Genomic DNA, 14,272 nt, shown 5'->3' on the forward strand with positions numbered 1-14,272 from the left:
AAGCTAGAGTCACGAAACATGATATGTTGCTTCTAAAATAGAATATATATATGCATTTGATGTTGGAAGAAGAGGGTTCAGGGTATCGCGTAGTCGGGTGCTCCCGACTAGAACCTCATACTTGCTTTTTGTATACATTTTTAAGCGTTGCCTAGAAAACGTTTTTTAGTACAAATTAAGTATAACATTTTAACCTTGAAGATTTTTTCCTTACTACACTCTTGACTTAGTCTTACTTAAGAGAAGAGTTGGCATTATTGTTTTATAGATAAACACATAGGCAGATCTCTTGATTGACTATATAAAGTACTATCTTGGGAGTTCTTATTACCAATCTGAACTCTAGACCTACTTTAAAAAAGCAACTTGGCATTATTGTTTTATAAGTAAATACTTATATGCACATGCATATATTCAGGGCTCTGGACCCTGCTCAAGCCCTAATCCCCGAAAGCTTTGCCGCATCAGAGAATCAATTGATATGCTGCCAGTTGCTAATAACCCATATCGTTTATATGCCAATAAGTCTAACTGAAACACTCAACTTATGCCAGTCAATGGCTTTGCTCCCCAACTTTTGGCTGGCAGCTCCACTAGCGCCTCCCCTCCCATCCTCTCCCCACCCATCTCTCACTCAAACTACGCTTTTCGCATGACTCGGCAAAAACAGTTCCATAAGTCAAAGCAAATCGTTCGCTCAATAAAAAAAAAAAAAATAAAATAAAAGTAAGAAAAATAAAAATTTTATTTTGGTTGCCTTGGCAAATGTCGAGGCCAAGTTGGTTAGCCGCCGACCTCATGCCAAGGCGCCCGCGTTCAGGCCATTGGCCAACTGCGTCTCAATTTGGGATAATCAATCATTTTTTAGTTGCAGAGCCGCCCTTCTCTGCCCCCTGCCAACTCTGCCAAACTCTGGCTCTGCTGACTCGTTAAACAAACCCCCAAAAGTTTTTACATCTTTATTATGTTGATGTGCGCAACCTTCTGTTACCCCTGCCACAATCTTTCACCCCACAGCCCCCTTTCACACACTCCCCCCTTGCTCTGCTCAGGCTTCATTGCGAATTTCGGGTCTGGGGCCATTGTCGCTGGCTTTGGCGACACAGCGTCTCGCGCTAAAAATAAATGACGCCAGGACATAAAGCGACAGCCATGCTGCAGTGCCCCTCACCCGCTCGTTCCGCCCACTGGTCCCTGCTGCCTGCTCCCCGCCCTCGCTCTGACTAGCCTCTCGACTAACTACAAAACACAAATTTGCAATATTTTTTTGTTACTTTGCCGCGCAACTTCATTGCCGCCGCCGTCCTGCTTCGTCCTTTCCACACAGGAAGCTGCGTCTGTAATTCTCTGCTTCTTCTATTTTTTCTCTCGCTGCTGCATAGTTTTGCCAACGTCTAAATAAAAACGCGTCGCTGGGGCAGACGGCGACGTCGTCGACGCTTTGGCGCCAGTCTGCGGCACAGCTCCTCAGCTCCTGTGGCAACGACCACGACCCGTTCTGCCGGCTATGTATCCTTTGTGATGCCCTGTAGGCCATTGGGTTATGTTCGGACGTTTTATTGTGAAATTTGAGAGATCGAAACTGTGGCAGTAGATAAACAAATGAATCAGAATGGAGACTTTGCTAAAGCTGAGTCAAGGCTTCTTCTATAATTGGCATATATACAGAGTATGCAGAGAAGGGAGCCTCAAACCAATTCTTCAATAAAAAAAATACTGATTACAATTCTTTGCTCTAAAAATAGATCGATCTTAAATTGTAGCAAATTATGCAGGAATGTCATATAAATAGAGAAGATTTCTAAACGACCTCCCCAAAAAGAAAGTTATAAGTGAATCTTAAGAATTTGATTTATATATAAATTTTATAGGGAATGTTTTAATGCAATCAAAATATATACAAGGGTTTGTGGGTTATAACTCAATAAATTTAACCAACAAAATAAATTCATAATTATATAAAATGATAATATTACCAAATTCAACCATATCAAATAACATTGTCATTAAATTTGCATCTCAAGAACTATTCGGCAACAATTTTGTATAGCAAGAAAAATATATAGACAGAACTACAGAGTATAAAGCCAACCAACATGCGTATCCATCAAAACTGTTATTCACATTCTGCTCTGATAAAACCCTTATCTCTCTATAAATACCCCACGGCCCGTTCAAATATATAGCGCATCCTTGTTGCCATATGACCCCGCACACTTTTTCTCAATTTCCCGTCTACCCTCTGCTGCTGTTTGTACCGTTTTGATGCTGTTATTTGTTTTGTCGCCGCCGCCGTCAAGCCCGCCGTCGCCGTCGCCGACGTTGACGTTGACGTTGGCGCTGACGTCGCAGCAGGCCGCCAGCTGCGGCCGATGCTGTTTGGCTGCCAAAGGATTTCGATTCGAGTGTGTCATATTCAGTTCCGCATTTGATGCGGCAGACGTTGGTACGCACGCACTACGGCAGCAACAGAGCATTGCAACATGTTGCCAACGCACTTTATATGTTGCTGATCGATAGCAACTCTCTCTCTCTCTCTCGCGTAAACCGTTTCGTATAAGTTGTCGCGCTCTCATCATTACCGTTTGGCGCTCTCAACTGATCTTGCTCAACATGTTGTTAGTACTGCGTGAACTGCTCAGCGGAGTGGACGCGCACGTCGCTTTGTATTCGTATCCGTATTCGTGTTCGTATAAATTTTAGATTTTCGTATCTGCGCTGAGTTTACTTTGTCGTTTCGTTAAACGTGAGAATATAAACGAGTACGTGATCATGTTTGCCGTTTATTTACTTAACTGATTACTGAAGTGCGTGCCCAAGTGTTGCGTTGATTGTGCTTTGAAGAAAAGGTTCATTGAGCATATTTTTATTATTTATTTGTTTTAAACGCTTAAATCTATAAATAAATCAAAGCTCTGGCCCTCAAACGTGTTTTGTGCCTAAGCAAAATAAATATTTAATGCCAAACCGGTCGCTGAGCGTTCTTTCAACGATCGCCACACAGTGTAAAGTTCAGCTGGTCAGTTAACAAAACAAAATGAAGGCAGCCAAAAGCCGCCCCAAAAAATACAAATTATCTGTCTCGTATGTGACACAAAAAGATAACAACAAAGTTGCCAACCACTGTTTAAATTAACAGAAAAGAAAAGGCAGAGATAAAATCAAAAGCAAATAAACCAACAACATGTTGCCGCAACATTTGCGATGCGGAAGCTGCGTGTAATAAAAGAAAAGAAAAATAAATTAAAGTGTGCCATCAAATGAGTGTAGTGCAACGCATAAACCAATAAAAGGCTTCAGTGTTGACAGTGTTTGACAACGTCAAAGCAGCGTGTACTCATTGCTGGAGGTATTCAATATCCCCCGTATAGGGCAGCAGTAATATCGGGAGTGACTCGACTAAAGTTACAGACAACTCGAGTCGAATGTTGCACAATCAGCAGTGGTACCATATAGTATAGTATTCAGAGCTGTGGTACGTGCGGGTGCCGGGGGGGAAAATCTGCAACTTCAGCTCAGACAATGCCAAAGGGAAAACCGAGCGGGACTGAGCGGAGCGGGGTGTGACGTTGCGCCTGCGGCTGTCATAATGAAACGCAGTTATTGTTTTCCATCAAATGGCAACAAATTAAAGAGACAGAGTTGCGCAGAGAGGGAAAGTCGGAGAGGGGTCAGCGTCAGACAGCAACAACAATGAAAAAAAAAAGTGCAACAATGGCAAATTGTTTAATGGAGCATGTCGAAATGAGCCGGGCAAATTGTTCACATGTAGCCAAAAAAAAAAAAGAAAAAAAGGGTGCATCAAAAATTGAGCATGAGCTGCAGGCAGAGGCGTAGCTTCCAACAGGGTGCAATACAATTGCTTGATCTTGCTTAGAACAGACCAAAATAAACCCAACAAATTAAATAAACCATAAAATAATTCTCTGTATCTCTACATTTTATACACTCAAGATCTCATCTTCTGGCCTTTTTTTTTCTTGCCTCTACCTACTGTTTTATGTGGCATTATATCTCTGCAGCTGACAACCCTACCATGTTGTATCTTTGTGATCACATCAGTCCACTTAATGGCAACGAATAAGTCCCTGCTCGGGGGCGCCCACTTTTTATTGTAGAGTTTTGACTTCTCTGCACAACAATTGCAAGCCCGACAAGGAAATCGTCTGCTCAATGGCATTGTGTTGCATATTGTAAAGTTTTTTGTTTATGAGTTTTGTTTGCTTTTTTTTTTTTTTAATGCTACCTGATCCACTGACAGATCTCACTGGGTTCCCCCCTCACGAACTTTGATTAGCTGCATTTTTGGCTTGGCATTTATTTTGGCTAATGGCAACTGAAAGTCTGTGACAGGCCAATGTATCACAGCGAGCAGAAGGAAATAAAAGGAAATAATCAAATTAGGTCTGACTGTACGCACGATGGGAACACAATCAATTCAAAGCGGCTGAAAAAAAAAAACACGTATATATATATATATATCCGGCACCCTCGCAGCCACCGCACATGTGTGCGCAGACAGACAGCTGTGTGTGTGCATGAGTGTGAGCGTGAGAAAGAGAGAGGGAGAGACAGTTCCTGTGCCTAACGGAGGTGTTCAAACTCTATCGGTCACCCTCCCCGCAATCGCTCGCTTTCATCTCGGCTACCGCTCACCCTCACCCTCAGCCTCAGCCTCACCCTCGCTGTGCAAGATCAATTAAGTAAAAATTGAAAGTTCTGAGTGTCAATTTTGTGAGCTACCCTCGCACATCCCCACACATCCTGTGGCTCGAAAATACTTTTGTAATAAATTCTTATTAGAGTTTGGCGCCTCAGCGCCTGCCAGGAATGCTACTCCGTCGGCGGAGGGAAGGAGGACGCAAGATTTATGAGCCTCCAAACGGTTTTTTTCCCGGCTTTTGGGCTGTTTTTTTTTTCTTTTGGATTATAAATAATATTTGAACTGAGATACTTGAGTGGCTTGCGGGCGGCGGAAGGCGGGGTTCGGTGAGGCGTTAGCTCAAATATTTTAATTGAAAAAATATTGCAATTAATTTCTTTCCACTCATTTTGCAATTTGTGCGGCGTTGCGCCTTGATGAAGATTGATTTTCGCGGCGGCTTTTCACTTGCCACATGGAAATTTGCAAGCGCAGCTAATCGAAATTGTCGTTGCCAGCGACTGAGAGAAAATTGGCTTTGCTTTTTGCGTTTTTGACTTTGAAATTGGCAATTTTCAAAGATTTTACTTTGAACTGCCTGGCCAAAAGATTTGACGGGCAATTTCCTCAAATGCAGCACGGACAAAAGGCCCGCCGATTACAGAGCCAACATCCTTATGGCCCAAAATACAGACATTTAAATCAATTGAGCTATAAGTGTCGGCTCCGTATACCCTTGCCTTGGGAGTATTCTCATTTTATTACGATTTGTGTAACGTATGGGAGGTGTAGGTATTAGACTGTAGAGTATATATATTATTGATCACCTGAATGGGCAACTGTTCATATATAAACATGCTCTGATTGAAAATTGATCTACAAATATGTGCATTTAAAGATCTACATTTATATGCAAGGGTATTTCGAGTTCGGTGACAATATGCATTCGTTTTTTCTTGAACAAAACAATTTCCATTGATTGACTTCGCTCGACACTTGGCTCTATCAGCATTTTGTTTGCTAAGTTAGGGGCCGAGGAGAGAGAAATGACAACAACTGAAATGCATGTCAACTGCTGGCAAGAAGCCCCTCCTTCCGATACTACCCCCCCCCCCCCCCCCTCTCTTTTTACCTTTTAAAGTGGAGCCAAACTGTCTGCTTTGGCAGCTGTGTGAAGTGTATTTTGCATTTCTTTGCATGTGTTTGCATGTATATATATATATATATGTATGTGTGTGTGTGTGTGTGTGTGTGTGTGTGTGCTTGTACGCCCTGTAAATGCTATGTAAATATTTGGCCAGAGCCAACGCCAAATACCCTACATTCGCACTTGGAGAATAACAGAAAGCCAAACGCTTAAGCGGCGGCATTAATTAATAGGTACAAATTAACTGCGAGTCTCAATTGTTGCTGTCGATTTCAAAATCGAACCGGAGCCCGCTCCGAGTTTTCCGGGCTGCGGCTACTGTGCGACGCGAGGAGGCTAATGACCCGTAAACAGCGACAAATCCAAGGCGCATGGCCGGCGCATGGGCTCTACTTTTGGGTCTCATAGATTGGGTTCTACCTGGTCAAAGGGCAAAGGGTTGAAGCTGGGAAAATTGTGCGGCAGCGTCTGGAGTCGTCTTTAATTGACGGAAAAGCGGCGACAGCAGGGCCAACAAATATTCAATATTCTTTTCGGTCTGCTTAAAGGAAATGAAATGTTAATTAACAAGAGAAAATGCTTAGCAAAAGAGAAGAAAATATAATTGCCGAGCTAATGATGTGGGAAAATTACGCTCAGGAAAAGGGCTTGAATTTGTTAAGAATAACAACAAGACATCAAATATATTTATTAAAATATTAATTTAAATATTGAGCTTCATGAGCACTCAATTATTAAATAAATATTTTAATAGAGGAATAAATTGTTAAGTTGTGAAAGATAAGGAAAAACAAAATAAAATATATGATTATTAAAAACTATATAGGGGACAGTACTCATATAAAGGAATATCCTGTTTAGTTTAAAGGTAGAAATAGGTTATACTTAGTAAAATATATAGAGAGCAGCCCCAGACAAGCGCATAAAGGTCAAGCCTCTATGAAAGCAAATAATTAATTCAATATATATATACAAATATGTAAAGAGAAATAAAATTTGGATCGCTTAAGGTTTGTGTAGTCCTCCTTAGTACTAATTCCATTTGATAATATAGCCAGTTTTTGTAAGCAAAACAAATATATATAAATGTACATAAATCGTGGCGAACCCTTTTCAAAATGCTCACGTAAAGGTTCAATTGGGCAGCAACAGCTGTCAGAGCAGGTCCTTTAGCAATATGATAATGTGCATAATCCCCAAGCGGCGGCATGAGTGGCAAGCACTTGAGAGCTGAACACGCCTGATATCATAATTGCATTAATGTTGCAACCCGTCCGAGCTTGCCCCTTGCTGTTGCATTACACTAATTACCCAGAGACAAACAACTCAAGGTTGACATTTTGGCTGCGAGTTGCAGCTTGTGAGGTTGACTAATTGGCCGCCTCTTTGGCTGCTCTTCAGCTGGCAACATGTTGCTGCTGCAGCTGCCGCTGCCACTGCGTCTACCTGTGCAGCACGTTGGCACTCAATAAACGGCCATTAACTGCAACTACTCCGTCTACTTTATATGGCATGTACGTTGTCGCACCTTTAAAAAGGGCCAGGCTCGACAATGCAGCCGATTGCAGACGCGCCTCAATGTATGCTGCCACATATCATTAATCAGCTGCAACTAATATTGTGACTGGTTGCACTTGAAAGCGCAGCTGCCACCCCTTCAGCTGCGGCTCCCTCTGCCAGCTTCTCCCCTCATTCTAATTACTATGTTTGTGCCTACAAACCATTCGAGAGCAGCGTCTTCTAATGTGCTCCATTTTCATGAAGCCCGCCAGTTCTGGGAAACGTCTGAAGACAAACAGACAGGCCTTTGCCTTGCTCTTATCTACGTATCTTCCATTTAGTGTCGCAGTTTCAGTGGAAGACAACGCCGGGCAACGTTCATACTTTTGGTTCCGCCTCGAAAATTTAATTATCATTATGCCACATTATCTGCTCGGGGCACTTCTGCTTCAGCCTCTTGGCATTGATTAATATACGACATTTAACACATATTTCTATATATATATGCACATATATATATATATATATGTCTAGGCAATGGGCGTGTGCCTGTAGAGTTTAAAGATGCTCTGCAGATTTTTTTTCTAACTAGAATCAATTGCCAGGCAGATAAGGCACCCGAGCAGAGATTTTTACAGAGCAATCCACAGCTACTTTTTATCCTATTGAAAAGAATTTAAGGAATTTCTAGCATTTGTCAGTTTTTATTAAAAAACCAACTTATCCTAGCCTGAGCGAAAAGATTAACTGTTTCTGTTAGTTCTTTTGAAAAGAATACATGGAATTCCTTACAGTAGGTGCCCGCTTGTATAAATATTAGCAGGAAAACTTTTAGATGAGCATCCATCGTTTTTTTCTGCTTCGCTTGCAAGTTTTTCATATCCCTCAAATCCCGTCACTGCTCGTAAACGCGTACAACTCTCAACTATGCCAGTGTTGGTTAACAGCCAAGTGCAAAACCATTTCGAGCACCTTAATGCCAACACCAGCTGTTGTTTTATTCCAAGTAATTGTTGTTGTTTCTGTTATTGTGTGCCATTAGAGCCCAGTGTCCAATGCAAAGCGCATGTTAAAGAAGCATAAACAGAGTGCGACCCCCTAACCTGATGCCTGGCTTAAGCACTTACCCGAAATGCATAGCCGAAAACAAAAATACAACAAAAACAACAAGCAGAAGGAAGGGGCAAAACTTTTTCATTATTATTATTGCCCACGTTGCAAGATGGGCCCGCCGATATGACGGAGCGCCCCAGCGACAGAGACGACCCAAAAAACTCATCAGCATAATCAACAAAAGAGTGAAGCGTCGCAGAGAGAGTGAGAGAGAGAGAGGGGTGAAAGGCTGTGGGGGAGGCGCAGACATTGAGGCAATGTTGCATGCAACATGCACAAGCACAAGATTCGAGTGATTGTTGCCCGACAGCACGTTGAGAGTTGAGAGAGTTGTGTGGCAGTGGCAGGGACGGGCTGGGGCAACAAATGCAGTTGTATAGAATATGCACAAGACAATAATAATAATAGTCATAATAATAATAATAAGAATAATAATAATAATAATTGTTGTTGTTGTCCGTCAAGTGGACTCTGATGAGCCCAAATCGCTGTAGGGTATTCAGCGTGTAGGGTGCAGGGTCGGCAGTTGTAATTAGTGGAAAGTCGAGTGTGCATCCTGCTCCACATGAATGGCTAACTCTCCTCTTCTATTTGGGCTGCCTCGCTTGATTCAGCTCACATGTGAGCTAACTGAGCAGGGCATGGGCAGCTTATCAGCATGCAGATCCATCAATTTCCAACTGCATTCATTATCTCAAGCATTCCACATACGCCATCGAGCTGCCCCTTCGCCCTTGTCGAAAGAGACCGAGCTTGATAAATTATTTGTTGACGTGATTTGTGTACAGACCAAGGCGATGCGATTCGTTACGTTTCGATTAAATTTCTAGACTTTTGTTTTGGTTTTGTGCTCGTCCAGGGTATTTGGCTGCTTATGCAAATTTATGTTTGACGCAAATGAAAGCAAAGTTGTTCGCTTTTCACATGTTTATTTGGCACCCGACAGATGCTTTCTACACGATTAACACTGTCCGACAGATTGATGTATGTGCTGATATTTCGATATCTTGTGCGATTTCCAATGCGTTTCTTGGCAGCTGCCGCAGCAGTAAATCAAAATTTCCTCACCCCAAGCTATGAAGTTGATCCTGAAAGTGGTTTGATAGCAAAGGAAATGTGTGCTTGCCTTTCATTTGCTTATAAGACTCGCTTTGCCATCTTTAAGTATGCGCAACTTTTTGTCCTAAATGACTGATTGACCCATCGATTAGTTGATTGATGAGGAAAATACACTCCAAGCCCTAAACTAGGTAGCTGAACTACTCACAATAATTACGTACTTGAACAATTTTAAGAAAATATCAAATGTAAAAGTGGAAAATTGGTGAAAATGCTTGTTTTTTGTTTAAAATAAATATAAATTTTACCAATTTGCACACGTGATGGTGGAAAATAGGTGGAAAACGTTTGTATAAACCTCTTTCTGCTTCTCACATCGTCTGCCTTTAAGTTTTTTAAATATCTATATCGTTTACGAAAAATATTACGATATTTTTTGTGCAATATATATAAATATTTTTAATTTTTATTACATATGCAGTCAAATAAGGAAGTCAGATAAGGAATTTTAATCATTTTCACATGTGATGGTGAAAAATGAAAGGAATGCGCCCATAAAAACATATTTTTTACAGTCGTAATACAGCGAAAACCCTTATGCTTCAAAGATCTTAGGAATTTGTTGTGCAATATATAAATATATATATTTTTGAAATTATTACATATGCTTATGCGCTCGCTTTTCAGCAAAAGCAGCTAATATTTCAGTTAAGTTATATTGTTATGCCCACTCCCCCGCCTGCAATCTTTGAGATACATTTACAGCGCAATTCAATTGCAACTGCCTCAAGGGGCTGGCCTTTAATTAAATGCATTAAAGCTGCCATACATACAGTATAGACCATATACGTTCGCCTCTGACGTACTGGGGAAATATAAAAATAGTTGCATTCACTTGGTGGGCTGCTCAAGTTACATGGGCTAATGTTGTTACAGAAAGCTCTAAAGCTTAAATTAGACTCAATTGTTTATAATTCTCAGAGTATGGTCGCGACTGTCAAGAGTTTTCAAGAAGTTGTCAAGTGCTTCCAGTTGTCGGGCCACTCGAGGAAGTGCCCAGCCTTCAGCTCGCGATCTCAATCTCGATCTCGATCTCAATCTTTGGCTTCAACTCGACGGCTGCATTTGAGGTTTATTGAGAAACTGGTTGGGTCTACGCTGAATTCACATCCACCCGCTAAATTCACAGAAACACGCGAGTTAAGAGCGGCTCCTCACAGCAGGTTTCGCGTCTAATTAATGCAGTTCAATAAAAACTGAATATATTTCTGTATTTTTTTATATATAGAGTTGTATTTTTTTTTTTTTTTGGGTCGTTGTCGCGCCCTTTTAGACTCACATTTTTTGCATAAATACATAAATATGGTATATTTTATCATGCATTCATTTATGAATTCTGCGCCGATAAACGCGCGCTGATATGCTCGCAAGGAGCCGAAGATTTCATTTTCTTTAAAACCAGAATTTCATCGATATAAATAAACAATAAAAATGCTTTTTATGACGTGCACAGTGTGATGTCAGCTTTTGTATTTGCTATGGAATAATATTTTATAAATATGCAGATTTCGGACTTTCAAGATCTTGGCACACCTCGCAAATAATTATATTCACATTAGCTTTGACTGCGTCTGCCCTGACACCTCTTCGGTAGCTTAAAACTGATTCAAATTGAAATAACAACTCGACCCAATTATATTGTCTACAAGAGCGATGCCTCTAATGACTAAAAGCCAGATACACACACACACACACACACACACGAGTTGTTGTGGCGTTTACAAGTGTTTTCATTTTTTCTGGGTACAATTTATTATTTAGCTGTGCCAATGTTGGTAGCAATGACTTCATAAGAGCTAAGTATGATTATATTTAGACGACAAACAAAATCCAATTAAATGAAACACAGCTTGTCTGAAATAGAAAAGAACAGAGAGCTATTATTGCAATTATTCGTGTCGGATCTAGTGATAAACCCAACAGATTCACACTTTAGCCTAAGATGCGCACAGAATTAGACGTAAAGATATCCATAGGAAACCATAAAGATACTCTGTACAGGTAGCTCTAACACACATATTTTATAAAACAACAATTTAAATAATAACTGAAATTCAAATAATAATTTAATTGCAAGCAAAACCGACTGTAGCACTGCTGTTAAACTCGTAATGGCTCGCTGCAAGAAGCATTTCTGAAGTATTTCAAAGTAAACGATTAAGAAACATAAAACAATTAAATGTAATTTGCATGTTCCTGTTGCATATTTCATAAACAGAAACTCTGCACTTCTCTCTTGAGTCAGCCTTGGGGGGAGCTGTCACTTGGCACAGCGCAAAGCTACTTAGCAATGCAGTTGACAGCCTCAGTTTGATTACTTTTTGCGTATTTTTGTGCTTTAATTCTCAACCAGTTTTGACATTGAATATTTAGAATTTCATATTCTCGGTTTTGTTTTGTTCGCTGACACAGTTGCTGGCAATAAATTTGTTTTTGTTGTTTGTCAACAGTTTGACAGGCTGGGCTTACGAGCCAAAGCAAATGCCGAATATTTATGCATATATACATATATATATATATATATATATATATAGTTGCTCAGCTTAAGTCGGAACACATGTTGCTTTTGGTTTTGGGTCTTAAATTGTCAGCATTTTGTCTAAATTCATAATTCATTTCATTTCCTGAAAACATTTCTCGAATGAACGTTGTCTCTTCCATTTTGTGCGTTGGCTGATTCTCTTTTTTTTCTCAATGTTTTACTCCAATTTTTTTTCTTCTATTTCTCGCTGAATATTATGGCAATTTCCTAGTAAGATTTGGCGCGGCTGATAAGCTGCCACGACGTCTAGACTTGGGGCTCTCTGCAGTGGCAGCGGCAGCCCACAGGAAAAGGCACACAAAACCCAGACAGACGTCCGCGATAAGCCTGGCCCGTGTGCCCCAAAGGCACCCAGTGGCTGTCAAACTGTGACTTGTTAGCGAAAGTTGGCCGCTGGAAGCTGGCACAGGAAATTGCATTGAGCGCAATTTTTATTCGTTTTTTTTTTTTGTTTTCCTCATGCTGGCAACTTGCTTGACATTTGCCACACAAGACAATAGATGAAATTCCAGTGCAGCAGCTATCAAATGCCATTGCATATTACACAATAAAAACAATGAGCTTCAAGCAATCGGGCCCAAATTCAAAATGCAAAACAATTAGACGCCTACGTGACTTCACAGCCAAAAAAGCAGAAAAAAAAAAAAACGTTAGTCTGAAATGTCAAATTCGCATTTGAATTTGGCGGGCCTTGAGTTGATTTGTGGCTGTTGCATTATTGACAGGTTGGCGTTGCAGCCAAGAATTAATTTGATTTATACGCAATTTAAAGCGATCTACATTTTGACAAGCAGCGCAGCTCAAACTGTGGCGCAGCAGTTGCAGCTCATACACATATGTACATGTGACTTATACACTGCGACAAAATTTGTATAGTTTGTCTGTGTCATCTATATTTCTTTATTTATTGCGCGTATAATCTTTGTCATACATTTTGGGCAGCTGCTGCATGGCCATAGCTCAAACTTTTGTATCGCAGCTGCCACATAATGCGGCACAGTGCGTGTCAAACTGCAACGGCTACTGTGAGTCACATCTGATAATCCGCACGACATATTGATTGAATGCTTTTTGAGTAAATAGTTGGCCATGCGGGCTATTTGGTCGTGAATTTCTTAAAACAGTAAAAATATCTCCACTTTTTATCAAATATCTTCCGCACATACTTGGAACGCATTTATAGACAAGATAGGTGCCGATATTGAATCCCAGCTCTATTATCTAAATGCATCTTAGCAATAACAATTTGAGTATTATAGATAGATATGTTTTGGTGAACTATAAAGCTGACCTTTTCATAAAGTTTCTCGAACAGAACAGTTTCTATTGAATTTCTCCAACAGTTAAATGTAGTTTAACTGAATCCCTCGTTAAGGCCGCGCTCTATAAACCAGCCAACTTTCTCTGCCTTCAGCCTAGTGCCAAGTTTAATCGTTTCCTGGTTCTGCGACTCGTATACCCGCAGCATATCGTTTCCCTTCCCTGCGCTGCCAACTTTATGAGTTTTAGTTTTTTATCAACTGTTTGACACTTGGACTGGCAGAACGGGCACTTAGAACATATCTATAAGTACGACTCTGCTGTGCCGATGCCATGTGTTGGCTGGCGGCTGTGTTTGCTGAGACTGCAGCAGTTGCATGCCACATGCCAGGCACTTGTTGTTGTTGTTGCTGTTGTTGTTGTTGTTGCTGGTCATGCTGCTGTCAATTGGTTTGTTAGTTTGACTGCAGTCGTTGACACTTGAAAGGGAGCTTCAGTTCAGTTCAGTTCAGTTCGGTTTCTAGTTCTTGTTCTGGTTCTTGTTCTTGCGCTGAAACATGTCGAAACTTGCGGACTTTGCTGACTGACGGCTTGACTCATGCTTTTGTTGTTGCTGTTGTGCAATAACAACAACAACAAGAACAACAACTAGCAATTGCAATAAATAACAATCTTCTAATGTCATCAACACACACTCAAGCCTTTTGCTTGCTCTCTCGCTCGCTCACTCTCTCTCTCTGTTTTTTGTTTTTGTTTTTCGTTGTGTGGTGAGACATTTTAGCTGGCATTTGCAATGCACACACCCCCCCCCCCCCCCTCTGCTCACTTACGCTCGCCCCTTAACTCGTCAATCTCTCAGCTCTTGTTGCTGTTGTTTTATAGCGCAGCGTGAATTGGCTGTAATTGTTTTGATTGCAGTTCATGGCGCGCTCTCGCCCTCTCTCGCCCT

At 40.9% G+C, this 14,272-nt stretch overlaps 1 protein-coding gene across 9 annotated transcripts in view; it reads left to right on the plus strand.

Annotated features, from left to right (window-relative positions):
* Positions 1 to 14,272, plus strand: part of sick (sickie) — a 198,760-nt gene that overhangs the window by 162,702 nt on the left and 21,786 nt on the right. For 2 of the 9 annotated variants that reach the window (XM_015172588.3, XM_015172587.3), the window contains exon 1: positions 2,616 to 2,849. The exons of 6 other annotated variants lie outside the window; for them this stretch is intronic. The gene's annotated coding sequence lies outside the window, so the exon portion shown is untranslated. Of the gene's footprint in view, positions 1 to 2,615; positions 2,850 to 2,880; positions 3,350 to 14,272 lie in introns of those variants that run through there. One more of the 9 variants, XM_015172583.3, reaches the window with a different exon arrangement.

This window comes from Drosophila virilis, chromosome 4 (genome assembly GCF_030788295.1).
Source record: "Drosophila virilis strain 15010-1051.87 chromosome 4, Dvir_AGI_RSII-ME, whole genome shotgun sequence".
Classification (NCBI taxonomy): Eukaryota; Metazoa; Arthropoda; class Insecta; order Diptera; family Drosophilidae; genus Drosophila; species Drosophila virilis.